This window comes from Bos indicus x Bos taurus, chromosome 21 (genome assembly GCF_003369695.1).
Source record: "Bos indicus x Bos taurus breed Angus x Brahman F1 hybrid chromosome 21, Bos_hybrid_MaternalHap_v2.0, whole genome shotgun sequence".
In the NCBI taxonomy this organism is placed as follows: domain Eukaryota; kingdom Metazoa; phylum Chordata; class Mammalia; order Artiodactyla; family Bovidae; genus Bos; species Bos indicus x Bos taurus.
In genome coordinates, this window is record NC_040096.1 from 29,283,089 (window position 1) to 29,310,661 (window position 27,573).

At 43.4% G+C, this 27,573-nt stretch overlaps 2 long non-coding RNA genes across 3 annotated transcripts in view; both read left to right on the plus strand.

Moving 5' to 3' along the window:
* Window positions 1–516: 516 nt before the first annotated feature.
* On the plus strand, window positions 517–3,168 carry LOC113880100. The gene is made up of 2 exons (XR_003507589.1): window positions 517–766; window positions 2,598–3,168. It is a non-coding gene; the product is annotated as an uncharacterized LOC113880100 (long non-coding RNA).
* A 19,728-nt stretch (window positions 3,169–22,896) lies between these two features.
* LOC113880099 overlaps window positions 22,897–27,573 on the plus strand; it is a 48,366-nt gene continuing 43,689 nt past the window's right edge. The window contains exon 1 of one of the 2 annotated variants that reach the window (XR_003507587.1): window positions 22,897–23,070. This is a non-coding gene — a long non-coding RNA (uncharacterized LOC113880099). The remainder of the gene's footprint in view (window positions 23,071–27,573) is intronic. The other variant, XR_003507588.1, reaches the window with a different exon arrangement.

Below are 27,573 nucleotides of genomic sequence, written 5' to 3' on the forward strand. Positions count from 1 at the left end.
TCGGATACAAGGAATCCTCCAGTTGCCCTCCCCCACAGCTCAAAAACAATTGCAGTCTTTCCTGGGGCTAACTGGGTATTGTAGAATCTGGATACCCAACTATGGTCTAATTGCCCAGCTTATAGGGACAGGATGATTCAATCCCACTGATGTGGGGAACTCCTCAAAAGAAGGCAGAGGCTACACTAAAACAAGCCTTAACTCAGGCACCTGCCTTGAGGTTGCCAGACCCAGAAAAAGCATTCCAACTTTATGTCCATGAAAGAGAGGGAATAGCCTTGGGAGTGTTAACTCAAAGGTTGGGATCTGAGCGCCAGCCTGTTGCCTACTTATCCAAGAGGCTCGACCCAACTGCCGGAGGCTGGCCCCCCTGCCTTCGAAATCTTGAAGCTATTGCAATCCTGATAGAAGATGCTTTAAAACTGTCTTTTGGGGGCAAACTAACTATTTTTACCAGCCACCAAGTGAAACAACTCCTAAATAGGAGAGACCATTATGGATGTCTGATCAAAGAAGCCTCAGATATCAAGTAGTGCTGATGGAAAGTCCAGGCCTCACTATATCCCCTTGTGAGGTTCTTAACCCAGCTACCCTCCTGCCTACCCCCAAGGGCTCTCTCCCCTTTCACTCTTGCCTAGAAACCTGCACCACTGGACAAAACCTTGAGAGGGATTGTCTGAAGATCCTCTGACCAACCCTGAGGAAATCCGATACACTGATGGAAGCAGCTTTGTCTTGGATGGAAAAAGAAGAGCAGGATATGCAGGTAAGTCTCCAGTTTTGAGACCATAGAGGCTAAGCCTCTGCCACCAGGTGCTTCAGCCCGATCAGCTGAGCTCATAGCCCTGACTCGAGCTTTAGAGCTGGGAAAATGAAAAAGAGTAGCTATTTACACTGACTCCAAGTATGTCTTTCTGGTGCGACATGCACCTGCTGCTATTTGGAAAGAAAGGGGCCACTTGACCAACCGAGGGTCCCCAATCAAATATGGTGATCAAATTCTTAGACTCTTGGAGGCAGTCCATATGCCCACTGAGGTTTCAGTCTCCCACTGTAAAGGACACCAAAAAGGGAGCACAGAAGTGGCACGAGGGAACCAAGCAGCTGATCAGGCAGCTAAGAGAGCAGCATTACAGAAAGATGACCTAATAGGGGTTGCCATCTTAGTTTCACAGACAAATTTGCCAGAAACTCCTTCATATACTGAAGGTGAAACTCTTAAAGCTAAGAGTGAGGGCTTTCAAGAAGATCATATGGAGTGGTTACAAAAGGAGGGACTCCATTTTCTGCCTGGAAACCTCCAATGGAAGTTGGTTAACTCTTAAATGCCACCACTCACTTAAGGGAAAAGGCCCTCCAAAGATTACTAGAAAGGTCCTTCAGAGGAACAGGCTTCCAAATGACTAAGGCAAGTGGTCTGCTGTTGTCCCACTTGCCAATTAAACAACCCTCAAGGAGCTCGAAGACCCGAGCTGGCCCAGCCTGTCCAACGACGTGGGGCCTACCCAGGAGAGGACTGACAGATGGACTTCACCCAGATGCCAGTTTCTCAAGGGTATAAATACCCATTAGTCATGATAGATACATTCACAGGATGGATTGAAGGCTTTACTGAGGAGGTGTTAAAAAACTGCTCCATGAAATCACTCCACAATTTAATCTGCCCAGGTCATTACAAAGTGACAATGGGACATCATTTACTTCTAAGGTCACCCAAGGGGTCTCTAAAGCATTGGGCATTACTTATTATCTCCATTGTGCCTGGAGGCCTCAGTCTTCATGAAAAGTAGAAAGAGCCAACCAATTCTTAAAATCAGTGATAAAAAAGATAACCCAGAATACCTCCCTGGGATGGAAGCTGTTTACCAATAGCTCTCCTCAGTACTCATATTGCTGTTAAGGAACAGGTTGGTCTTAGTCCTTATGAGATGCTATATGGGAGACCTTTTGTTTATGTCAATGACCTCTTCCTAGATCCAGAGGCTCAGACCCTCCAGTCTTATACCACAGCCATTGGGCAATTCCAACAGGATATACGCTTGTGGGGTGTGAACCGAGACCCAAAAGATTATAAGGAGTCACCACTATATGCTCCAAGGACTCAAATCCTAATTAAAGTCTGGAAAGATGGGTCCCCAGAGGCTCAACTCCAGCCCACATGGAAGGGCCCCTACCCTGTAATACTTTCTACCCCCACAGCAGTCAAGGTACCAGGACATGACTCCTGGATTCACTACTCATGAGTCAAGCTGTGGAAGAAAACAGAAGAGGACACTCAATACACCTGTGAGCCCCTAGGAGATCTCAAATATCAATTCTGGACTACCAATGAGTGCCATTCTAATGAGCACCCCAAAAATCTGGTTTCTAGGGATAGTATTTCTCAGGACAGCTCTAAAAAGCCAACACAGCTTGCTATGGGTTGTACTCCAAAACAAGAGATAGATCTTCTGATCCCTGAACAAGGAGGGACTTGAGCCATCCTGGCAATGGGAATTTGGAAATTGGCTAATGCCTCTACTAGTCCTTGTTTTGCCATATTGATGCTGCTTGTTCAGTGTATTATCAATTGTTTAACCTGTTTTGTCTCTGCCCAGGTCAACAAGCTACAACGTGCAGCGCCAGTTCAACAAAGATACAAAGCACTACAGCCGACCACGGAAAATATCACTCACCCTTAGATGGACACCGCTATAAGGACTCTGAGGCCTGAGACTAGCAAGAGGGGGAGGCCCAATACCCCTCGCCGTCCCAGTTCAGCAGGAAGTAGCCAGAAAGACCTCGACGCCCCTATTCCCAAAGAATTGGGCCTCCCATCTCTTGAGGGGGTAATGTTAGGTAGTTAGAATAGGAAACATGTCCAGAATGGCGGTGGCTAAAAGACAAGGAAGGGAAAAGCCCTCGAAAACGGAACAAAGGAAGGTCCAAGGACTTGAGTGAGGACCTCGGGTAGAACAAACAGGACTCCTGGCCAGCCCAATTTACACAGGGCAGGCCCAGGGGGAGGAAAAAACATTAAAAAAGAGGAGCCAAAGGGCCAGGAGTCTCTCTCCCCACCACGCGCTCATTCTCTCTCTCTCCTCTCTGCGATTTTGGGTCGACATGGCCTCATGCCTTGAGGATGTATTTTCCTGTTATTTTCTAAATAAAACTGATCTGTAACACAGAGCTGTAACACTGATCTGTCCAAGAGCTATAACACGGTCTGTTTGAGACCTGAGAGCTGTAACATGGTCTGTCTGAGAGCTGTGACATGCCGAGGGCTTTAATGTCTGTCACTTCAAATTTTTGTTGAGACAGAACCGAGGAGACTTCACTCCCCTGACAATTCCACATATAAGAGTTGCCTAATCAGAGCTCAGAGGAAGGGGCTGTTATGTCCTCTTACAAGAATGAGCATTTGAAATCAGTTCCAGGTGGTAAGTTTCTACTACCTATGTGAAGTCCCTTCAGTTATTTTCTTACATGTTGTTTTTTAGTCATAAAATCTGAGGCTTGTCAGAGTTGGGAGTTGATTCCCCTTTCTTACTGGAGTAGGAGGCTCTGAGGTTGGGGATCCTGTTTCTACTACCTATGTGAAGTCCCTTCAGTTATTTTCTTACATGTTGTTTTTTAGTCATAAAATCTGAGGCTTGTCAGAGTTGGGAGTTGATTCCCCTTTCTTACTGGAGTAGGAGGCTCTGAGGTTGGGGATCCTGTCACCTGCTCTATAAATTTCACTATGTATCTGTAAGCTTCCCTTAGTTGGATATCTTAATAGATCCCTCACTTTAGCACAGCACAAAAGAACTGAGGTTGAAACCATCCTCGAATGATATAAAGATGTATGAATAAGACAGTGTAAACTTTATAGAATTATGGAAGTTTTAAGCAGCTTGTAAGGGGTTTAGAGAAGGTGCTTTGGATTAGACTGCATGCACTACCAGTGATACTGTGATCTCAGGCGTATAATCAAACATTTCTTTACCACAGTTTCTTGACGTATAAATGGTGATAGTTATAGTACCTACCAGTAAGTACTGTAGGATTAAGGTTTAAGTTTATTCGGGTAAAATGCTTAAAGTTTGAAATACTATGAAAATAATGTAACAATGCTGCTGCTGCTGCTAAGTCACGTCAGTCGTGTCCGACTCTGTGCGACCCCATAGACAGCAGCCCAATAGGCTCCTCTGTCCCTGGGATTCTCCAGGCAAGAATACTGGAGTGGGTTGCCATTTCCTTCTCCAATGCATGAAAGTGAAAATTGAAAGTGAAGTCTCTCAGTCATGTCTGACTCTTAGCGACCCCATGGACTGCAGCCTACCAGGCTCCTCCGCCCATGGGATTTTCCAGGCAAGAGTACTGGAGTGGGGTGCCATTGCCTTCTCCGAATGTAACAATAGACAGCCAATTATTGTTGCTATTCTTCAGTTCAGTTCAGTCGCTCAGTCTTGTCTGACTCTTTGCGACCCCATGAATTGCAGCACACCAGGCCTCCCTGTCCATCACCAACTCCCAGAGTTCACTCAAACTCATGTCCATCGAGTCAGTGATGCCATCCAGCCATCTCATCCTCTGTTGTCCCCTTCTTCTCCTGCCACCCAATCCCTCTCAGCATCAGAGTCTTTTCCAATGAGTCAACTCTTTGCATGAGGTGACTTAAGTATTGGAGTTTCAGCTTTAGCATCCATCCTTCCAAAGAACACCCAGGACTGATCCCCTTTAGAATGGACTGGTTGGATCTCCTTGCGGTCCAAGGGACTCTCAAGAGTCTTCTCCAACACCACAGTTCAAAAGCATCAATTCTTCAGCGCTCAGCCTTCTTCACAGTCCAACTCTCATATCCATTCATGACCACTGGAAAAATCATAGCCTTGACTAGACGAACCTTTGTTGGCAAAGTGATGTCTCTGCTTTTTAATATGCTGTCTAGGTTGGTCATAACTTTCCTTCCAAGGAGTAAGCGTCTTTTAATTTCATGACTGCAATCACCATCTATGGTGATTTTGGAGCCCCAAAACATAAAGTCTGCCACTGTTTCCACTGTTTCCCCATAAATTTGCCATGAAGTGATGGGACCAGATGCCATGATCTTCGTTTTCTGAATGTTGAGCTTTAAGCCAACTTTTCACTCTGCTCTTTGACTTTCATCAAGAGGCTTTTTAGTTCCTCTTCACTTTCTCCCATAAGGGTGGTGTCATTTGCATATCTGAGGTTATTGATATTTCTCCCGGCAATCTTAATTCCAGCTTGTGCTTCTTCCAGCCCAGCGTTGGTGATGATATCAGACATTGTGCTAAAGACAGCACAGGAAGGCAGCAGTCTCTAGGATCTCTGTGTATTCTCCTATTCTTACCTGTGATTGGATCCATGAGGAGGATTTTCTTGTCAACAGGATTTGGGAAATACCTTCTGGTGTTTACTGTGCTTCACTCTGAAGGTCATCCAAGAAGGTTTACCTAAAAGATGATGAGAATCAGTGTTTTGGTTGGTAAATATTTACAAACTCTGTGCATTCTAATTCAGAACACAGAATTCTGAGCCAGAGAGTGACAAGGACAAGGATTTACCAAAGGAGGAATAGTAAGTGATTTTTGTACCATCAACTATTATTCTTCCACTAGGAGCATCACATAGTTTCCTTTTTTTTTTTTCTTTTTAAATTTTATTTTATTTTTAAACTTTACAAATTGTATTAGTTTTGCCAAATATCAAAATGAATCCGCCACAGGTATACATGTGTTCCCCATCCTGAACCCTCCTCCCTCCTCCCTCCCCATACCATCCCTCTGGGTCGTCCCAGTGCACCAGCCCCAAGCATCCAGTATCGTGCATCAAACCTGGACTGGCAACTCGTTTCATACATGATATTATACATGTTTCAATGCTAATCTCCCAAATCTTCCCACCCTCTCCCTCTGCAACAGAGTCCATAAGACTGTTCTATACATCAGTGTCTTCTGCTGTCTCATACACAGGGTTATTGTTACCATCTTTCTAAATTCCATATATATGCGTCAGTATACTGTATTGGTGTTTTTCTTTCTGGCTTACTTCACTCTGTATAATAGGCTCCAGTTTCATCCACCTCATTAGAACTGATTCAAATGTATTCTTTTTAATGGCTGAGTAATACTCCATAGTTTTCTTAAAGTTAAAAAAAGACAAAACTTCATCTGTGCTTCATCTGATGTTCATAAAATATTTAATAAATTTACTAGCCTTTCATGACTAAAATACTCAACAAAGTAGGAATAGAAGGAAGTGACCACAATATAATAAAAGTCATATATGAAGAGTCTACCTCTAACATCATAGTCATCAGGGAAAAGCTGAAATCTTCTAAGATCAATAAAAAAGGCAAGGATGCCTATGCTCAACACTTCTATTCAACATAATAACAATCCTAGCCAGGGCATTAATTTAGAAAAGGAAATAAAATGCTTCCAATTTGGAAAGAAAGAAAGAAAATTACATCTGTTCACAGAGGACATGACTTTATGTGTAGCAAAACCTTTAAAATTCCACAAAAAACTTGCACAGAAACTTTCAGGGTACAAAATCAGCATTCAAATATCTTCCCATGCATATTTGAATGGAAAATTCATTGTTCACTGACCATTCCAAAATGGAAAATAAGCAAGCAGTCCTATTTATTTTTAATTTTTTTAAAGCTATAGTCAAGAGGTAAGTTTAAATTTTTAAAAAAAATATTTATTTCTTTGTGCCAGGTCTTCATTGTGACATGTGGGGTCTTTAGTTGTGGCATGTGGGATCTAGTTCTGTGACTAGGGATTGAACCCAGGTGCTCTGCATTGGGAGTGTGTAGTCTTAATCACTGGACCACCAGGGAAGTCCCAACAATCTTATTTATAATAGCATCAAAAAGATGAAATGATTAGGAGTAAACTTAAGGAGATGGAAGGCTTACATACTGAAAACTACAAAGTATTGCTGAAAGAAATCTGACACAAGTAAATAGAAAGGCATCCCATGTTTATGGATTTTAAGACAATATTATTAAGCTGTTCATCCTACCCAAAGAAATTTAAAGATTCAATGCAATTCCTATAAAAATCCCAATGGACTTTTTTTTTCAGATACAGAAAAATCCATCCTACAGTTAATATGGAATCTCAGAGGACCCCAAAATAACCAAAACAATCTTAGAACAGCAAAACTGGAAGCTGCTGATTTCAGAACATATTACAAAGGTTGAGTAATCAAAAGAGTGTAGTAGTTGCATAAAGTGCGTGCTAAGTTGCTCAGTCATGTCCGACTCTTTGTGACCCTTTGGACTGTAGCCCACCAGGATTCTTTGTCCATGGTATTTTTCAGGCAGGAATACTGGAGTGGGTTGCCATTTCCTTCTCCAGAGGATCTTCTTAACTCACAGATTGAACCCGTGTCTCCTGCATTGAAGGTGGATTCTTTATCTGCTGTGCCATTGGGGAAGCCCACTGGTATAAAGATGGACTTATCAATCAGTGGAACAGAAGAGGTAGCTAGAAGTAAACAGAAATAAACTCTTGGATACATGATCTAATGATCTTCATCAAAGGTGTCAAGACAATGGGGAAAGCTTAATCCCTGTAATGAATGGCACTGGGAAACAAAATATCCACATGCAAATAATGAAACTCTTACACCATGTAGAAAAATCAACTCAAAAATGTAAGACTTGAAATGATAAGACTCTTAGGGTGAAACGTCATGAATTTAATCAGTAATGATTTCTTAAATATGATACTAAGTGCACGTGTATTAATAACAAAATGAGACAAATGGAACTTATCAAGCTTAAAACTTCTGTGCAGCAGAGGAGACAATGAACAGAATGAAAAGGATGGTAGAAAATATTTATAAAATACATATCTGATAAGGGGTTTATAAGCACATACCTGTATCAAGGCTGCGTGTAAGCCAGGAAGAGAACTTGATTTAACCATGATGGCACCCTGATATCGAACTTGCATGCTCCAGAATTGTAGGAAAACAAATTCCTGCAGTTTAAGCCACGTGGTCTGTTTTGTTATGGCAGCCTGAGCTGACTAACACAGTGGGAGAAGGAATTAAATAGACATTTCTCCAAAGAAGATACACAAATGGCCAAAAAACATACGAAAAGATGCTCAATATTACTAATCAATGGGGAAACATAGAATAAAAGCTCAATGGAAATTACCTCATATTTTATGATAGCCAGTATGAAAAAAAGCAAGTTTGGTAAGGATATGGAGAAACTTACACAGTAACACACACACTATTGTTGGAAATGTAAAATGTTGCAACCTTTATAGAAAACAGTATGGAGTTTCCTCTGAATATTAGAACTGCTATATGACCTAGCAATCCAACTCCTGAGTATATATTTATAAAAAATTGAAAACAAGATCTTGAGTAAATATATGCACATCTGTGGTCATTGCAGCATTATTCACAATTGGCAAGATGTGGAAGCAACCTCACAGTTCACTGGCAGATAAACATACAGATTATATATAAAATATATACATATTATACACACATCACATAATGGAATATTTTTCAGTCTTAAGAATGAAATTCTGTCATACGCTACATCAGGGATGGGCCTTGAGAACATTATTAAGTGAAATTAACCAATAAAAAAAGACAAATATTGCATGATTTCACTTGGGTATCTAATCAAATTCATGGAAACAGAAAATAGAATGGTGGTTGCCAAGGCCTATGAGGAGGAAGAAATGGAGAATTGTTGGTCAATGGGTACAGGGTTTCAGTCATGCAAGATGAAAAAGTTCTACAGATTTGTACAGCAATGTGCATATAGTTAGCAATAGTGCACCACACACAAAAAAACTGTTCAGAGGATAAATAAAAATATGTAGAGGTATGGTGAATCGTGGGGTACATGTTCCCTGTCAAGAGTATCTCTCCATACCAAAACCTTTGCAGACATATGTTTGGTTTTCATGTCTCTTACACTACTTTTAATAACCTAAGGGAACAAATGGACTTCTTTGGTGGCACAGTGGATGAGAATCTGTCTGTCAGTGCAGAAGACACAGGTTTGATCCCTGGTCCAGGAAGATTCCACATGCTGTGGGGCAACTAAGCATGTGTGTCATAACTCCTGAGCCTGCATGCGCTCTGCAACCAGAGAAGCCACCACAAGGAAAAGCCTGTGCACTCCCAAGTAGAGAGTAGCCCCCACTCACTGCAACAAGAGAAAGCTCACTCGCAGCAGCGAAGACCCAGCATAACCAAGAATAAATAATGAAAAAGAAACTAAGAGAATAGAAATCCATATGTGGAGAATCATGGAACTAATCTATATTGTTTTCTCCAGTCTAGGCAGATTAACTCTTCTAAACTCTCTGAGCAGCAGAAGAGGAAGTGAACTGCTCACTTCTATTTTATAATGAGTATACTTCATTTTATTTACCTGATGCTGTCTCTGGTCAGCAGTGAAATGTGGGAAAGATCAGGGAGACTAAATAGTTAGCTCAAACCCTTTCCCAGAATCAAGACAAAGAATTAGGTTCACCTTAGCATAAGAAGATCATGTGGTGTGGTTAAATATATATGCATAAATAATATATCGACATAATATATTAATCTCTTTCCTATTCTAAGAGATTTAACCCAGTGACTGAATCTCTATGAGCTTAGTATTAGAAAGTTCTTTGGTGAATTTATAGTTTAATTAAGGTGGCTTTAATTGCCCTTTAATTAAGAATGTTTAGCAAAAATAATTTATTAAAAGTGATAAATTTTAAACATAAAACTATTGAGAATTATACTGGAAAACCTATACATCCACCTTCATTCAGGCTTACGTCAATACTCTGTCACAACCACTTCAGGTCTTTTAATCTCTATTTCAGAATTCAAAAATAAGATTAAAAAACTAACCAACACACAGTGAAGCCACCTGCCAGCCCTTACTCCTCTGGTGCTGAATTTGGTACTTCTTATTCACATTTAGATTTTTAAATATTCTCCTTTTTTTTATTTGCAATATATATTTATTTTAATTGGAGGCTAATTAGTTTACAATATTGGTTTTGCGATACATCGACATGAATCTGCCACGGGTGTACTCGTGTTCCCTGTCCTGAACCCCCCTCCCACCTCCCTCCCCATATCATCCCTCTGGGTCATCCCAGTGCACCAGCCCCAAGCATCCTGTATCATGCATCGAACCTGGACTGGCGATCTGTTTCATATATGATAATATACATGTTTCAATGCCATTCTCCCAAATCATCCCACCCTCACCCTCTCCCAGAGAGTCCAAAAGCTGTTCTGTACATCTGTGTCTCTTTGGCTGTCTTGCATACAGGGTTATCGTTGTCATCATTCTAAATTCCATATATATACATTAGTATACTGTACTGGTGTTTTTCTTTTTGGCTTACTTCACTCTGTGTAATAGGCTCCAGTTTCATCCACCTCATGAGAACTGATTCAAATGTATTCTTTTTAATGGCTGAGTAATATTTCATTGTGTATATGTACCACAGCTTTCTTATCCATTCATCTGCTGATGGACATCTAGGTTGCTTCCATGTCCTGGCTATTGTAAACAGTGCTGTGATGAACATTGGGGTACATGTGTCTCTTTCAATTCTGGTTTCCTTGGTGTGTATGCCCAGCAGTGGGATTGCTGGGTCGTATGGCAGTTCTATTTCCAGTTTTTTACGGAATCTCCACACTGTTCTCCATAGTGGCTGAACTAGTTTTCATTCCCACCAACAGTGTAGGAGGGTTCCCTTTTCTCCATACCCTCTCCAGCATCTATTGCTTGTAGACTTTTGGGTAGCAGCCATTCTGACTGGCTTGAAATGGTACCTCATTGTGGTTTTGATTTGCATTTCTCTGATAATGAGTGATGTTGAGCATCTTTTCATGTATTTGTTAGCCATCTGTATGTCTTCTTCGGAGAAATAGACATAGACATAAATAGACATTTAGTTCTTTTGCCCATTTTTTGATTGGGTCGTTTATTTTTCTGAAATTGAGCTGCAGGAGTTGCTTGTATATTTTTTAGTTTAATTCTTTGTTGCTCCATTTTTGATGTATAAATGATTATATATAATATATATGTGTGTGTGTATGTGTGTGTGTGTCTGCTGCTGCTGCTGCTAAGTCACTTCAGTTGTGTCCGACTCTGTGCGACCCCATAGACGGAAGCCCAGCAGGCTCCCCCATCCCTGGGATTCTCCAGGAAAGAACACTGGAGTGGGTTGCCATTTCCTTCTCCAATGCCTGAAAGTGAAAAGTGAAAGTGAAGTCGCTCAGTCGTATCCGACTCTTATCGACCCCATGGACTGCAGCCTACCAGGCTCCTCCGTCCATAGGATTTTCCAGGCAAGAGTACTGGAGTGGGGATATATGTGTCTATATATATATATAATTTGTTTCAACAAAAGGTCTCATATTTATTACTGAGCCAATTCCTGCCCATTCTTCCTTGGGGAAGTATATGGAAATGTCTTTGAAAGCCTAAAGAAAATAATAGACTTCATCAGTAACTTACTAATATAAGTCAGCCCTTAGAGCTGGGCCTTCTCCTCTACCTATGTGCAGGGAGTAGCCTGACGCCACTGGATGTCTGTGAGACAGGGATGAAGACTTTCCTTACTGACTGTGCCCTGCTTAACTGAGCAAACACTGAGCATTTTCCTAACTCTCCCTGACACAAAACATTTGACGATGCTAGTATCCTGTTCTGCCCCACTCCACCCTACCTGTTCCAGACAGGGCCAGGCACTCCCATCCTGTGTATCTTCACAGAGAAGTTCACTCAGCAGTGCAGGCTAGCAGTCTATGGTCTTTAAGGGACCAGCTCCACATCCTTCCTATAGAGCCGGCTTACAGCCTGGCTTTGCGACCTCCACCTCCACTCTGTTCTCCCAGCATCTCCCTCAGTGCTCTCCTCTGGGGATCTGTAAGGGTTCATGGCCTTGGGTGCCTGTGGAAGAAGATGCTGAGATAGCCCAGACCACTGTCCAGAGCCAGGCCTGTCTTCCTTGGAGTGTTTGGGGCAGGAAGGTGTGGGGAAAGTCAGGGTGGGGATCTTGGTGGGATGGACGAATCCTGACAGGCTGTGACAGACCAGCCTAATGTGAGCTAGATTTGGTTTCTTTGGTTCCCCTACAACTTGGCCCCTCTGAGGAAAGGCACCAGGAGGGATGTGTCTGTGGGTGACGGAGGGAGTCCTAAGGAGACCTGGAAGTTCGTAACTGCTGGACTGGTGTCAGGCTGAAGTTAGGGCTCTGTTCCAGTGCAGGAGAGAGAATATTTTTCCAAGAAGGGGTTTGGTGGCTCTCTGCCTGGGGACTCTGGGAAAATCTGAGCATAATGTGTGTTCTATATCTAAGGGACAAATCGCTTGACTTGAGATCAGGGTCACAGGGCTGGGGGAACTGGGGTTCCTCAAACGAAGGGGATTGGGGGGTCTTTTGGCTGATGTAGAATGTGCAGGTTGAGAGAACTTGGGATCTCTGAGGCTGAGGAAATCGGGGGTTTCTCATTAAGGAGCTTTAAGTTTCCCTCCTACAGGATAGTTGGGGTCTTGAGGATGAAAGGATTAAGAGTTCCCAGGCTGAGGTCTTTAGGGACTCTGAGATTAGGGGCATTTGGTGTCTCTGCGGGTGCCATTTTTAGGGTGCCTCAGACTGAGGGGAATTGGGGTTACTTCAGGTATTTGGGGATCTCAGCACTAGGGCATTTCTTGTTTCTGTGGGTGAAGGGACTTGTAGTCCCTGAAGCAGACGAGATGCGCGCTCCCTTCAGGTTAGGACGTGGGTTCCTCAAAGCTGTTGGGATTTGGAGCCTTCCAGCCTGGAATTTGCAGAGAAGGCAATAGCAACCCACTCCAGTACTCTTGCCTGGAAAAATCCCATGGATGGAGGAGCCTGGTAGGCTGCAGTCCATGGGGTCTCTAGGAGTTGGACACGACTCAGCGACTTCACTTTCACTTTTCACTTTCATGCATTGGAGAAGGAAATGGGAACCCACTCCAGTATTCTTGCCTGGAGAATCCGAGGGACGGGGAAGCCTTCTGGGCTGCCGTCTATGGGGTCGCACAGAGTCGGACACGACTGAAGTGACTTAGCAGCAGCAGCCTGGAATTTGAAGACGTCAGGCAAAGGGTTTACGAGGGTTTCGCAGGGCGCGTTCCTGTCAGTCTCCCCGCTGTCCTCCGGCGCTGCCCACCCCTGTCTGGCAAGAGCTCCGCGATAGGCGTCATCCAGTCCTCCCCAGCTGAGGCGAAGCGAAGGACGAGCAGCTGGCTTGTACAGCCGCGTCAAGCACAAGCCACCAATCGGCGTTGCGACCGAAGCAGACCAGCCAATAGGAGCCGGGGAGGTGCGGAGCGCGCAGAACGTCCCGCCCCACCGATTGGGTCCCGCGCTTGTCTCCGAGACCTCCAGCGCGCAGGCGCATCTTGCCAGGTTTCATAGCTTGTTTTCAGGCTGCTGCTGCTACTACTATAGTGACTATAGTGAAGTCGCTCAGTCGTGTTCTACTCTTTGCGACCCCATGGACTGTAGCCTACCAGGCTCCTCTGTCCATGGGATTTTCCAGTCAATAGTCCTGCAGTGGATTGCCATTTCCTTCTCCAGGGGATCTTCCCAACCCAGGGATCGAACCCGGGTCTCCCGCATTGTAGACAGACGCTTTACCGTCTGAGCCACCCGGGAAGTCGCTTCAATCGTGTCCGACTCTGTGCGACCCCATAGACGGAAGCCCACCAGCCTCCCCTATCCCTGGGGTTCTCCAGGCAAGAACACTGGAGTGGGTTGCCATTTACTTCTCCGATGCATGAAAGTGAAAAGTGAAAATGAAGTCGCTCAGTCGTGTCCAACCCTTAGCGAGCACATGGACTGCAGCCCACCAGACTCCTCCGTCCATGGGATTCTCCAGGCAAAAGTACTGGAGTGGGGTGCCATTGCCCTCTCCGTGTTTTCAGGCAATGCGTTTTAATCTTGCACTTGAAGTGGGCGGTGCTTCCTTAGGGTGGATGTTTTCATCCAGTGCCCTGAATTAGAATCTTGGCTCCAGGAGACTGTAGTCGTGCTCCTGAACTTTCTCCTGGCCCACCTGTGCCCTACCTTGTAAAAACTGTAGGTGATGAGTACTGTTTTATTCAGGCGACAACTGTGTAATTAGCTAAATTATGATGAAACACGAGAGAAACAGCATTTGGTCAAAGATTTAAACGCAACGAATGAAATGGTAAGTATATTGGGAAAAACGTGGAGGATTTTTAACCTCAAAGTAGAAGTGTCACTGATGAGTAATCTGTATGTTTAATGTAGGTATTAAAAGTCTTCAGAAATGAGATATAAGTAAAACCCCAAAGCCCTGCCAGTGTTTTCCATAGAACAAGGCATTGAATTGGATCTACAGAGGTAAGTTTGCTTGAGACCTACTGGCTTCAGAAGATAAAATAGGGCCACCGTTTCTGGCCCTTACATATCTTTTCTCACAGAAAAATAACATGATTTCCATGTATTGGAAGCAAGATGACTGACTAGAAATTATCAAGTGGGGCTGTTACAGGTAGGGGACCACTTCTAGGGCTTGAAACTGGGCTCTTGTCTAACAGTCGGAAATGAATTGTGCTGACAAAGCAAGGGGTTTTATTGGGAAGTGGCACCTGGATGGAGAGCAGTAGGATAAGGGAACCCCAGAGACCAGCTCTGCCATGTGGCTCGCAGTCTCAAGTTTTATGGTGATGGGATTAGTTTCCGGGTTGTCTTTAGCCAATCATCCTGACTCAGAGTCCTTCCTGGTGGTGCACACCTTGTTCAGCCAAGATGGATGCCAGTGAGAAGGATTCTGGGAGGTGGTTGGACATGTGGTGTCTCCTTTTGACCTTTCCCGAACTCTTCTGGTTGGTAGTGACCTATTAGTTCCCTGTTCCTTACCAGGATGTCCTGTTGTAAATCAACTCATGCAAATGGTTATTATGGTGCCTGGTCAGGGTGGGCGGTTTTAGTCAGCGTGTTTCCCCTAACAGGGCCACAAGTGCTGGTTGGGAGTCTGGATGGAAAGATGTTACCAGGAAAAGTGGGTTTGCCTCTGGGTGGTGTTGAGCCGGAAGATACAACCCAGCCAAAGCTCATGGGAAGGAAAGGTGTATTACTTGCAGAAGTATGGAGAATGCCAGGGAGCTTTCCAGAGCAATGTCTCTCCAAATGGCAAAATTAGGGAAGCTTTAATCTATGGGAACAGGCATGTTGAGGCTTCCATTGTGGTTCAGATGGTAAAGAATCCACCTGCAATGCAGGAGACCGGGGTTTGATCCCTGGGTCGGGAAGATCCCCTGGAGGAGGGCATGGCTATCCACTCCAGTATTCTTGCTTAGAGAACCCATGGACACAGGAGCCTGGTGGTCCATGGAGTCGCAAGGATTCAGACACGAGTGAGTGACTAAGATTTTCATTTTACCGGCATGTTCATGCAGGGCCTCTGCCCATGGCAGAGTCCAAGCTTCAGCTGATTGAAGTCTTGAGAGTCAGAACCAGTCACCATCAGCATGGGTTACATTCCAGCTGATCTGGTCTTAATATAGGTATAGATATCTGTTCTTCATAATCTTTCCCCTTTTAAGTTATTACAAAATATTGAGTGTAGTTCCCTGTGCTATAGAGTAGTCCTTGTTTATCTGTTTTAATTTTTTAAAATGTTGATTTTATTTGTTTATTTTATTTTTATTTTTGGTTGCACTGCGTCTTTGTTGCTGTGCACGGGTTTTCTCTAATTGCAGCGAGTGGGGACTACTCTTCATTTTGTTTTTGTTTTTGTTTTTTTTACTTTTTTTTTTTAAATTTTTTTTACTCTTCGTTTTGTTTCGAGGATTTCTTACTGCTGTGGCTTCTCTTGTTGTGGAGCACAGGCTTCAGGGCATGAGGGCTTCTGTATTTGCAGCACGTGGACTCAGCAGTTGTGGCTCCCAGGCTCTAGAACAAAGGCTCAATAGTTGAATGAGAAGCCCTCACACTGCAATGAGAAGCCCCTGCTCTCCTCAACTAGAGAAAAGTCCGCGCAGCATGATGACCCAGCACAGCCAAAAGTAGATAATAAGTAAATAAAATTATAAAACAACAACAACAATAGGAACCCACAAAAGTCAGAGCCGGTATCAGATAGCCTGGTAATTAGGTCTGGTTGTCTCTGGTTTATTGCCCTGCGGCCTTCTTTCTGAAATGCAAAAAGAAAGAAAACTACAAGGGGTGGTCTGCTGTAAAAGTAAGCACCAGGTTGTAAGTAGCATGGAGTTAAAGGAAAATAGGTGGAGGATGTAGCTCCTGCAGTTAGGGGACAGAAAAGCAAATTTATTTGCAGACTACAGATTAGGAACAGTGAAGTAAAATCTAGGAGGGATCAGGGCTGCTCAGTGTTCTCTTTATCTTCTTTGTTCTCAGGAAAGAAAAGAAAATTATTCCTCTCTTTTTCTTTTCCCTGTGACATTGATGGACGCAGCTTAGACCAGAAGGAGCAGCCTTCAGGAGCCCAGCTTCATTTTCCCATTCTTTATAAAAGCACTGTAGCAGAGTTTGAGACACCACCAGGAGAAAAACAGAAGTTTAATAACTTGTATATGTCATGTGTATAAGGGAGCTACCCAGGAAACCTGAGTCACTTCCTGAAATGTCCAAAGCCATCACCTCAAATACCATTTCAGATAAAAATAAAAGAAAGACCTTGGGGAAGGGGGGGGAGCCCATTATGACAGGTTATCATGCAAAACACAGTAAAGAAGCATATGATTGTTGCAGATTTAAGTCAGGATCTCTCCATTGATAAGTTCTTTGGGTTTTAATTATCCTTCTATTTCTGGTGCAAAGAGGGTAAGCCCTTAAATATGAGATTTCTCTTTTGTAAATGTCCTTCACAAAAGGGCAATCACTTCTTAGTTTTCTGAGATTCCTGTTTTGTTTTGTTTGTTTGTTTTTTCATTAGACTGAATAATCCTTATACCAGAGAGGCATATTTTGGGGTGGCATATTCTACTCACCTTGACATGGTTATACCCTACTTTGCTTATGCATTCATCTGTTGAAGGATATCCTGTTTTTTTCAAGATTTTAGCTATTATGAATAATGCTGCTGTGCATAATTCCATCCTTGTTTGAATTTGTGATAAATTTTCAAAGCAGTTGAGTCAATATTGAAATCATAGTTGTTGGATTGCATTGTTTAGCTTTGGAAAACACTGCCCAACTGTGTTATAAAGTGGCTGTACGTACATGCCAGCAGCAGTGAGGGAGACTTCTTTTTCCTCACCCTCCAGCAGTTGATATTGTCATATATATGGAGTTTAGCAGTCCTAAAAGGTGTGGTGTGATATCGCATGATTTTAACTTGTTATTCCTTAATAGTATGATGTTTTTACAATCTAATTCTTGTAAGGTATTTACTATCTATATATCTTTTTTGGCCAGGTGTCTTTTCACATCCTTACCGAATTTTTTATGGGGTTGTTTTAGAGGTCTTTATCTGTTTTGAGTCCAGATGCTTTATTAGGTATGTAGTTTACAAATATTTTTCTCCCAGTTCATGGTTTGTTTTTTGACCTTATGAATCAGGTCTTTCAGAGTAGAAATATTTAATTTTATAAAGTCCACAATATTTTTTTCTTTTATGCACTTGCTTTTTGTGGGCTAACCTCAAAGCTCATGATCTGCAGACCAAAGCCAAAGTCATGAAGATTTTCTTCTTTGTTTTTCAGTAATTTTGATAGTTTTGTATTTTAAAGTTTGTGTTTATAGTCATTTCATTTCATATGGTTTCCAGTTAATTGTTCTGTAACAATTTTGGAAAAGTCATGGGCTGTTTGGTTCTGTTTCAGTTTGATTTTCCCCAGTTTCATGGAGGCAGCAGAACTGCCCTCAGGGGGCAGGGCCTCCGCTGAAGGCGAGGGTGGCTTGATCTGCGCTTTCCCATTGGCTGGCAGGGAACGTAAGCCCACCTCCTTGAGTCACCCTGGGGATGTGCGTTCTGCCTTTGGACTTGGCTCCCAGCACAGCTGATGGGAGCCCCATCTCCTGAGAACCTGCCCTGGCTTTGGTTTCTGGAACTCGAGGGTGGGGGTGGTCAAGTCCATGCTAATGGGAGCCAGGATCCCTCAGGACCCACCAGGACTTCAGCTTTGGGACATTGTGGGGTCCTGTTCACTCAGACAGGAGCCTGGTCTCCTCAGGACCTGCTGGTAGGTGGTCCTGCTGAAGAAAAAGGTGAAGAAACGTGAGGAAGAGTGGGGGAAAGGTGCCTGTGTGTGGTTGACTGCTGAGGAGTGTCTGTCTTCAGAGGGCCAGGTGGGGAAGGACTTGGTGTGGAGAACCCAGTGTATGGCCAGTTTTGTGTGTGTGGTGTGGGCAAAGTACAGTGCTGCTCTTCAGCACGTGGTGCCCAGTTTTCCCAGCACCGTTTATTGAGGGGACTTTCCTTTCCCTGGTGTATGTCTTTGGCTCCTTAATTCTTGTGAGTTAACAAGAGTACATGCCCTTAGAACTTTTCTGGGCTCTCTATCCTGGGCCTGTGGTCTGTGTGCCTGTTTTTGTGCCAAGTCCACACTTCTTTATGGTGGCTTTGTAATGTAATGTGAAGTCTGGAAGTGAGATGCTTCCAGCTTGTTCTCCTTTCTCAGGTTTGCTTTGGCTATTCTGGGTCCTTTGTGGTTCCTCACACATCTTAAGATTATTCTGTTTCTATGAAAAATGTCATTGGAGTTTAGGTTGTTGTTGTTTAGGCGCTCAGCCATGTCCAACTCTTTACAACCCCGTGGCCTGGCCTGCCATGCTCCTCTGTGCATGGGATTTCCCAGGCAAGAACACTGGGGTGGGTTGCCTTGCTCTTCTCCAGGGATATCCCACACCTATCACCCTCCAATTCTGCATGAGCTACACTCTGCATCTATTATCTTTTAATTTTATGCTAGTCACATCCTGATGCTTAACTTTACAGCACTTGATCTGTAAACACCCCTTGTAGTTTGTTTTCCCCTCTTTGCATTAAGGAAAGAAAGCTGTAGTGCAATCCACAAAAGACAATGGACCTAACTACTGGAACAGAATCCCAGACCCAGGTTACCTGAAGCCAGCCTATTGACTGTTTTGAAACAATGCAGAAAGAAAGAATACAGGGTCCTTACACCTTTGCTCTTTATCTCCAACCTCTGACTGTGAGCCCCGACTATATCATCTCCTTGATTCCCCATGGCGGGGGCACAGTTCCTGAGGCACGGGCCTACTGTGTTCTTTACTCTGCCAGCTTGGGGATTAAAGCCATCTTTCTATTTCCTCCAAAAAAATTTATTTCCACGAAGGTGTAAGGATCGTGTATTCTTTTTCCTTTTTGCATTGTTTCGAAACAGCCAATAGGTTAGTTCTGAAAAGAAGAAAACTTAGTTATCAATTCAGACTGTAGATTAGGAACAGTTAAAGTAGAAAGGGACTCAAAAGGCAAAAGAGAAAAAGAAAACTTATTTCACTGCAATGTAAGCAATATCTTTAAGTTTGCTGTTGTGGGAAATGGCCACAAGGAGGCAGGATTTCTTCATGCCCTACTCCTGTTACTGCAGTAACCAGTGCCTCAGCATTACTCCTAGGTCACGATTGTAAATTAGAGTGGCATGTGCCAGAAGAAACCATCAAAAGTTGTGTCTCATTAATCCTTGGTTTGTTTGTTTGTTTGTTTTTTCATTTAATGTTTCCTTTTTTTGGAGGATAGTTGACTTATGTTTATGTGATTAAAACAAGATATGATATTACTACACTACCTAAGGGGCTTCCGAGGTAGCTCAGATGTTAAAGAATCTGTCTGCAATGCAGGAGATGCATTTTCCATCCCTGGGTGGGGAAGATACCCCTGGGGAAGGAAATGGCAACCCACTCCATTCTTGCCTGGAGAATTCCATGGACAGAGGAGCCTGGTGTGCTATAGCATATGGGGTCACAAAGAGTAGGACACAACTTAGCGACTAAACAACAACAATCCTGGCCTGGATTCTTACAAAAAACTGTGAATTGGTCTCTTCAGCCTTTGTATGTTCCAGTCCCCCACACTTAGACACCCTTGGATGCCTCTTCCCACGTGTCATTTTCTGCTCAAATATCTATAATGGTGGGACTCTATTGTCTGCTCTTCAGCATCCCTTAAGGCCCAAATCTGCTCCCCTAAGAGTCTGTTATGCTCCAAAAAGCTGGCTCACTCATCATTTGTTAAGTACACATATTGCTTTCTCTTCTTTGGAGCTTTGTTTATGCCTGAAAATGTTCTCTGTTCTGCATTACTACTGTTAAAACCCTTACCTATCCATTTCAAGCTTTAACCATGTTCATAATTCTAATTTCCTCCTACCATCTCCCCACTCACACCAGACGGCTCTTACTTGAGTTCTTTTAACACAGTGCACTCCTTTGACCATTTCCTTCTTGTTTGTCTTTAATTGTATGCTGCCTTCAACCATTTTTCCACTTTCAACTGGATTTTAACCCTACTTTTGAAAGGGGATTACAGTGTCCTCAGTTTTGGACCATCCAAACCTTCCATCACAATGCTTTGCAGGTCGTGGACATTCAGCAACCCTCACATTGGAGAGACAGTAACACCAAGTAGGAATGTATAAACTGGAGAGTCAGGTGGACAGGGATTCCAGTCTCAGGGAAATTTCTCAGTAGCTGTGAAATTTGGGCAAGGTAGTTAACTTCTTTGAGACTCAGATTCATTTTCTATGGGCATAGTATTGTATCTGATACACAGGAAAATACATGTAGAGTTTAACATTTATTAAGTATCTAACATATGGCAGTGGCAAGTGTTTGTTTCATAGAATTTTTCTTCTGGAATACCTTTAATTCCTTCTAACTAAAGACATTTTAAGTCTCTCTTTTTTAGTCTTACTTATGCTTACAATAATTTGCTAGCAAGGCAAAATTGGCACAAAGAAAGCCATTTTATAGATAGACCTGATATTGTATTTACAATAAGGTCTATGTTTATTTTGAAAATACTGTGAAGTAAAAGTCGCTCAGTCATGTCCAACTCTCCAGGCCAGAATACTGGAGTGGGTAGCAGTTCCCTTCTCCAGGGGATCTTCCCAACCTAAGGATCTAACTCAGGTCTCCTGCATTGCAGGAGGATTCTTTACCAGCTGAGCCACCAGGGAAGCCCTGAAAATACTGTAGTACTTGTCAATTAAATAGATTCACATATATTTATTGAGCACCTGTTTTGCATCACTGTTGTAGGTATTGGGGATACTGCTGTGAATAAGATACAGCCCTTGCTCTCTACTTTGATTCTAATGTGTGAAGTGATTCCATAGACATCTAAGAAACATGGTGAAAAGCTTGTGTAAAAATGGGGCCAAACCTGCTTTTTAGAATCCCAAATTCCATTTTGGGGTCATAAAACTCAACTGTTATGGCAGTTTTGGGGGAGTCCAAGAATGGTTACCTGGATTTTTATTAATCTTTTTTCTTTTTCCTTTTGTAAATTGAAGTGTAGTTGATATTCATTTGTTACTGAGCCTTACCGCAGTAAAACCAACTACTGACACCTGGCTGTGGTAAAGCAAAGTGCAGCGTTTATTGGAAGGCACCATACAAGGAGTCTGGGACAGCTACTGCTTAAAAAGCCTGCAATCGCCAATGGGCAAGGTGAGGGAGGTAAGCCAAAGGGTACATGACCACCCCATGCACAATTCTCCGACTGGTTAATGGCGAGGTAACAGGGCGCGTCACAGGAGTTAACTTAGGGTTAGGCATTGTCCTTAAGCATCATGGACTCAATGGACATGAGTCTGAGCAAACTCTGGGAGATAGTGAAGGACAGGGAAGCCTGGTGTGCTGCAGTTCAAGGGGTCACAGAGAGTCAGACTTGACCAAGCCACTGAAAAATATTAGGCTCCAGTAGACCTGGAGGCTATGTACTCTGGTCACGAAGTAGTGAACTAGTTAGCATCTTCCACCTGGAGGTTTTAGCATCTGTAAAACTACTCAGGAAATGTACTCAGCTGCTACCATCTAGGCACTTATCAGAGGAGCTAAAGCAGAGGATATGGGTGAGGGAGTCTGTCCCTGGGAAGGCAGCATTTGGTTTTGCTTGGTTACACTTTATATGCTACAGGTGTACAATATCAAGATTCACAATGTTTAAAGGTATACTCCATTTATAGTTGTAAAATATTGGCTATATTCCCCGTGTCTTGTAGCTTATTTTACATAATAGTTTGTACCTCTTCATCTCCTACCCTATAATGCGTCCCCCTCTTCTCACTGGTAACCACTAATTTATTCTCTAGATCTGTGAGCCTGCTTCTCTTTTGTTATATTCAGTAGCTCCTCACATTTTTTAGATTCCATGTACAAGGGATATCATGCAGTATTTGTCCTTGTCGAACTGACTAATTTCACTTAGCATATGCAGGGTGTTTTGTTACCCAGGCTTTTAAAAGCTAGGACTCAAAGAAGCAATGTCGTGGAGGCAAGCTGAATATGTATTTTTTCCTCTGGTCAAAACTAGGTAAATCTTTAAGTCTTTGTGTGTGGCAGCTGGATCTGCGCTTTTTTCCATTTCTATTCAACTAACCTAAAGTAGTTGTCAGGGAGTGAAAGTTGTTCCTTGCTGGCACGTTGACAGGAGCTCCCAAAACACTGACACCCTTCCTTTGCAGCCACTTAGGTGAGTCCTGTCCATAGCACAAGGGTGCTTAGTCCTCTGCGCCATCCGCTTCCTGGGAGTCCAGGTCGAGTATGGGTGGGGGCGCCCAGGTCGAGTATGGGCGGGGGGGGGGGGGGGGGGGGGGCGGCGCCCAGGTCTGGAGGAGCCGGGGGCGTGGAGGGCGTGGTTGGGGCGGAGCGCGGGACGTAGAGGGCGTGACCTGAGTGTGGTGTGGGTGTAGTGGGCGTGGCCAGGGCGGAGCATGGGACGTAGAAGACCTGGCCCGGGCCGGGCGAGCCGCAGTCTGAGTGCTCCCTGGAGCCTGCAGAGTCTTACTCCGTAGAGGGTCGCCATGAAGATTTTGAGGAGCCCGAACCGTCGGCTGGCTCAGCATAAGCCCAGGCCGCCGCCGCAGCTCGAGTCCAGGTAAACGCGAGGGGAGGTCCCGCATCCAGGTGCTTGCGAGGGGGTTGCACTCCCCGGGCCGCAGCCTCTGCGCGCCTCCTACACCCTCCCGCGCTGGGGTCCTTGGCTTTCGGAGCTTCAGGCCGTAGTAGCCTGCCGCAGCTCCATCCGGACCTTGGCGTCGGCCCCCTCCCGGGACTCCTGCGTGCTCCGCGGCGCCCGAAAGCGGCCAAAGGGCCCCTGAGGCAGCCCCCTGCTGCAGATCTCCCACCTGAGCCAGGAGGCAAGCACAGAGGAGGGAGAGAGAGAGAGTCATAGTGGCATCACCTGGGCGCCCACCTTCCGCCCTGGGAGAGGCGTTCCGTGCCGCACCCCTCCTGGCCACCAGCTAACTCGCAGAGGAAGGGGAATGGATGCTGTTTGAGTATTTTCAGCTGTCTGCAAAGCTGGTAGATGCTGCTGTTACCCGTCAAGTCGAAGGGTGTTCACTTCCAGCAAGACATTAATTAAATCTGTTCTCTGGCTATGAGCGTGCTTTTTTGTTGTTAATTTAATTTTGGCCATGCAGCGCAGCTTGTGGGATCTTCTGTTCCCCAACCAGAGATTGAACCCTGGCTTCTGGCAGTGAAAGCACTCAGTCCTAACCACGGGACTACCAGGAAATTCCGTCACCTCCCTCTGCTTTTTTTTTTTAAGAGTTAGATCGATCATTTGCAGTGAACTTTGAGTGATGGTTTTAGTTATTGAATTAGGGTGGAATTAGCGTGATGGGGAAAGAGTTCGCAGGGTGAAAAAATAGGAATACTAATAATAGAAAAAGAGGAGGAGGAGAAGAAATAACTTCTCTTTGCTGTTCATTACTTGCCAGGCACAGTTTTAAGCTCTTCTATTGATTCGTTTACTTGGATGGTAAGGATGGGAGTTTACTGAACTCCAAGATGGGCTGAAACACAAGTTGTGAGAATTGAGACATCTGGGAGGAGGGATGGAGATGAGTCATAGTGAAACGGGGGGATAAATGGTGAACCAGGGAAAAGAAGGAAATCAGTAGAGTGGAAATTTGAAAAAAGTTCTCGGGGTTGGGAATGGGGGTAAAACATTCAGAGAACATGGAGTAGCTGATTTGAACTTTGAGATTTCTGTTGTCAGGGTAATTGGAGGATAAGAAAAGAAAGAAAAGATTTGATGGGGGGGGGGGGGTTGTATTCAGTGATAGTAAAGCTGGAAAACCACAGGAGAAAACTGCTAAGATGCAGAGGAGAGGAAGATGGATCAGGCAATGCAGATAGGTTTGAGGGGATGTCACTGCTGCTGCTGCTGCTAAGTTGCTTCAGTCGTGTCCGACTCTATGCGACCCCATAGACGGCAGCGCACTAGGCTGCCCCGTCCCTGGGATTCTCCAGGCATAACACTGGAGTGGGTTGCCATTTCCTTCTCCAATGTGTGAAAGTGGAAAGTGAAAGTGAAGTTGCTCAGTCGTGTCCGACCCTCAGCGACCCCATGGACTGCAGCCCACCAGGCTCCTCCGTCTGTGGGATTTTCCAGGCAAGAGTACTGGAGTGGGGTGCCATTGCCTTCTCCGGGGGATGTCACTAACGGAAAACAAATTCAGAACATGGACTCTGTAAGGGGCAAACTAAGCAGACATCATGAAAGTCTGTCTACTGACCTGGCTTGGATGGAGCTCTGGCAGAACCACTGTAAGTGTTCCTAAGCCAGGGTAGAGTTGAACTGTGGTTGGCTGGTGGGTGGGAGAGTTGGTTGACAATCAGACAGGGAGGAGACATATAGGTGGGTTTGATTTATCTGCTTTTAACCCCTTGCTAGTTGTAAATGAGAGACCAGCTTTTTATATGTGTGAAATGAGTATTAATTAACAGCAGGTAGCTCTGACTCTTATTTTCTTAAACTGAGAGCATCAAAAGTCCTTTTGCAATGACCTGCATTATCCCCAGGAAGCTCCATAACTCATGTCCCCAAGCCTTGCTCCTTGTGCCAGGAGATTTAGTGGGGCTGACTGGCAAGCCCCTCAGGAAAGCCTATGGAGTTCAGCGCTGACACTGCATTTGGTGCCACTTTTTAAGCCATTTCACTGTGTGTAAAGGTCCATTCATTTACTCTAATGTGTACTTTCCAAAGCTTTTATGAGGTGGTCTCTTGAGCTTTCCTATTCGTCCAGGAGTTGATGCAAAGTAGTTTGGAATAGATCCAAAAATCAGTAAGTGGAAGAAACTCCATAGCTGTCTTTTTTTTTTTTTTTTTTACAATCTTTTATTTTAAATTGGAGGATGATTACTTTATAATCCTGCAACGGTTTCTGCCAAACATCAACATGAATCCTCCATAGGTATACATATGCCCCCTCCCTCTTAAAAACCTCCCTCCCCGTCCCACCCCTCTAGGTGTCACGGATTGGGTTCCCTGTGTCATACAGTGAATTCCCACTGGCTGTCTATTTTACGTATATACAATGCTACTCTCTCAATTCTTCCCACCCTCTCCTTCCCCAGCTGTGTCCACAAGTCTGTTGTCTATGTCTGCGACTGCACTGCTGCCCTGCAAATAGGTTCATCAGTACCATCTCTCTAGATTCCTATATGTGCGTTATATACATTATTTGTCTTTCTCTTTCTGATATACTTCACTTTGTATGATAGGCTTTAGGTTCGTCCACCTCATTAGAACTGACTCAAATGCATTCATTTTTATAGCTGGGTAATATTGTGTTGTATATTTGTATTACCACTTCTTTATCCAGTCATCTGTTGGTGGACATGTCCTAGCTATTGGACATACTATAGGACATGCTTCCATGTCCTAGCTATTTTAAATAGTGCTGCAGTGAACACAGAGGTACATATCTTTTTCAGTTATGGTCTCCTCAGAATTTATGTCCAGTAGTGGGATAGCTGGGTCATATGGTAGTTTTATTCCTAGCTTTTTAAGGAATCTCCATACTGTTCTCCATAGTGGTCGTATCAGTCTGCATTCCCACCAAGAGGGCGAGAGTGTTCTCCCCTTTCCACACCCTCTCTAGCATTTATTGTTTGTGGACTTTTTGATGATGGCCATTCTGACCAGTGTGAGATGGTACCTCATTGAGTTTGGATTTTCATTTCTCTAATAATGAGCAATGTTGAGCATCTTTTCATGTGTTGATTAGCCATCTGTATATATTCTTTGGAGAAATGTCTATTTAGGTCTTCTGTCCACATTTTGATTGGGTTGTTTGTTTTTCTGGTATTGAGCTTCATGTGCTACTTGTATAGTTTGGAGGTCATTTCTTTGTCAGCTGTTTCATTTGCTGTTATTTTCTCCAATTCTGAGGGTTGTCTTTTCACCTTGCTTATAGTTTCCTTCGTTGTGCAAAAGCTTTTAAGTTTAATTAGGTCCCATTTGTTTATTTTTGTTTTTATTTCCATTACTCTAGAAGGTGGGTCATAGAGGATCTTGCTATGGTTTATGTCAAAGACTGTTGTGTCTATGTTATCCTCCAAGAGTCTTATAGTTTCTGGTCTTACATTTAGGTCTTTAATCCATTTGGCATTTATTTTTGTTTACTTTGTTTTTTGTTTGGTGTTTATGGTGTTAGGAAGTAGTCTTTCACACATAGCTGCCCAGTTTTCCCAGCACCACTCACTGAAGAGACTGTCTTTTCTCTATTGTATATTTTTGTCTTCTTTGTCAAAGATAAGGTACCTGTAGGTGGGTGGATTTATCTCTAGGCTTTCTATTTTGTTTCACTGGTTTATGTTTCTGTTGTGCCAGTACTGTACTGTCTTGATGACTGGAGCTTTGTAATGAAGTCTGAAGTTAGGTTGATTTCTCCAGCTCCATTCTTCTTTCTCAAGATTGCTTTGTCTATTCAGGGTCTTGTGTTTCCATACAGATTGTGATATTATTTACTCTAGCTCTGTGAAAAAATACCATGGGTACTTTGATAGGGATTGCATTGAATCTGTAGATTGCTTTGGGTAGGATAGTCATTTTCACAATATTTATTCTTCAACCCAACAACATGGTATATCTCTCCATTTGTTTGTTTTGTCTTTGATTTCTTTCATCAGTGTCTGAGTTTTCTGCATACAGGTCTTTAGGTAAGTTTACTCCTAAGTATTTTTTAAATTAAATAATTAATTTTAAAATGAAACAAAGATGAATATTTGTAATGATAAAAGGAACAATTCACAAATAAGGTATTCATCATAAACCATCAGACAGCTAACAACAAAGAAACAAGAATACACAAAGCAAAAATCAGAAGAAATATAAGTGAAAAGAAAAAAATATACAATCATAGGCATATTATCATTTTGCTGAGAGTATTTTATCAAGTGCAGAAAAAAGTAAGCATCTTGAATGATGTCATTAATAATTTAAATATAATGATTTCTATTTGTATTAACCTTATATCCTACACAAATAAATTTCAAATTTTGTATCTCATACGTTGTTATTAGGTGTTCATAGGGCATTTTGAAAAACTAGCAAAAATAAGCTGACTAAATTTGAAAATGTGAAATT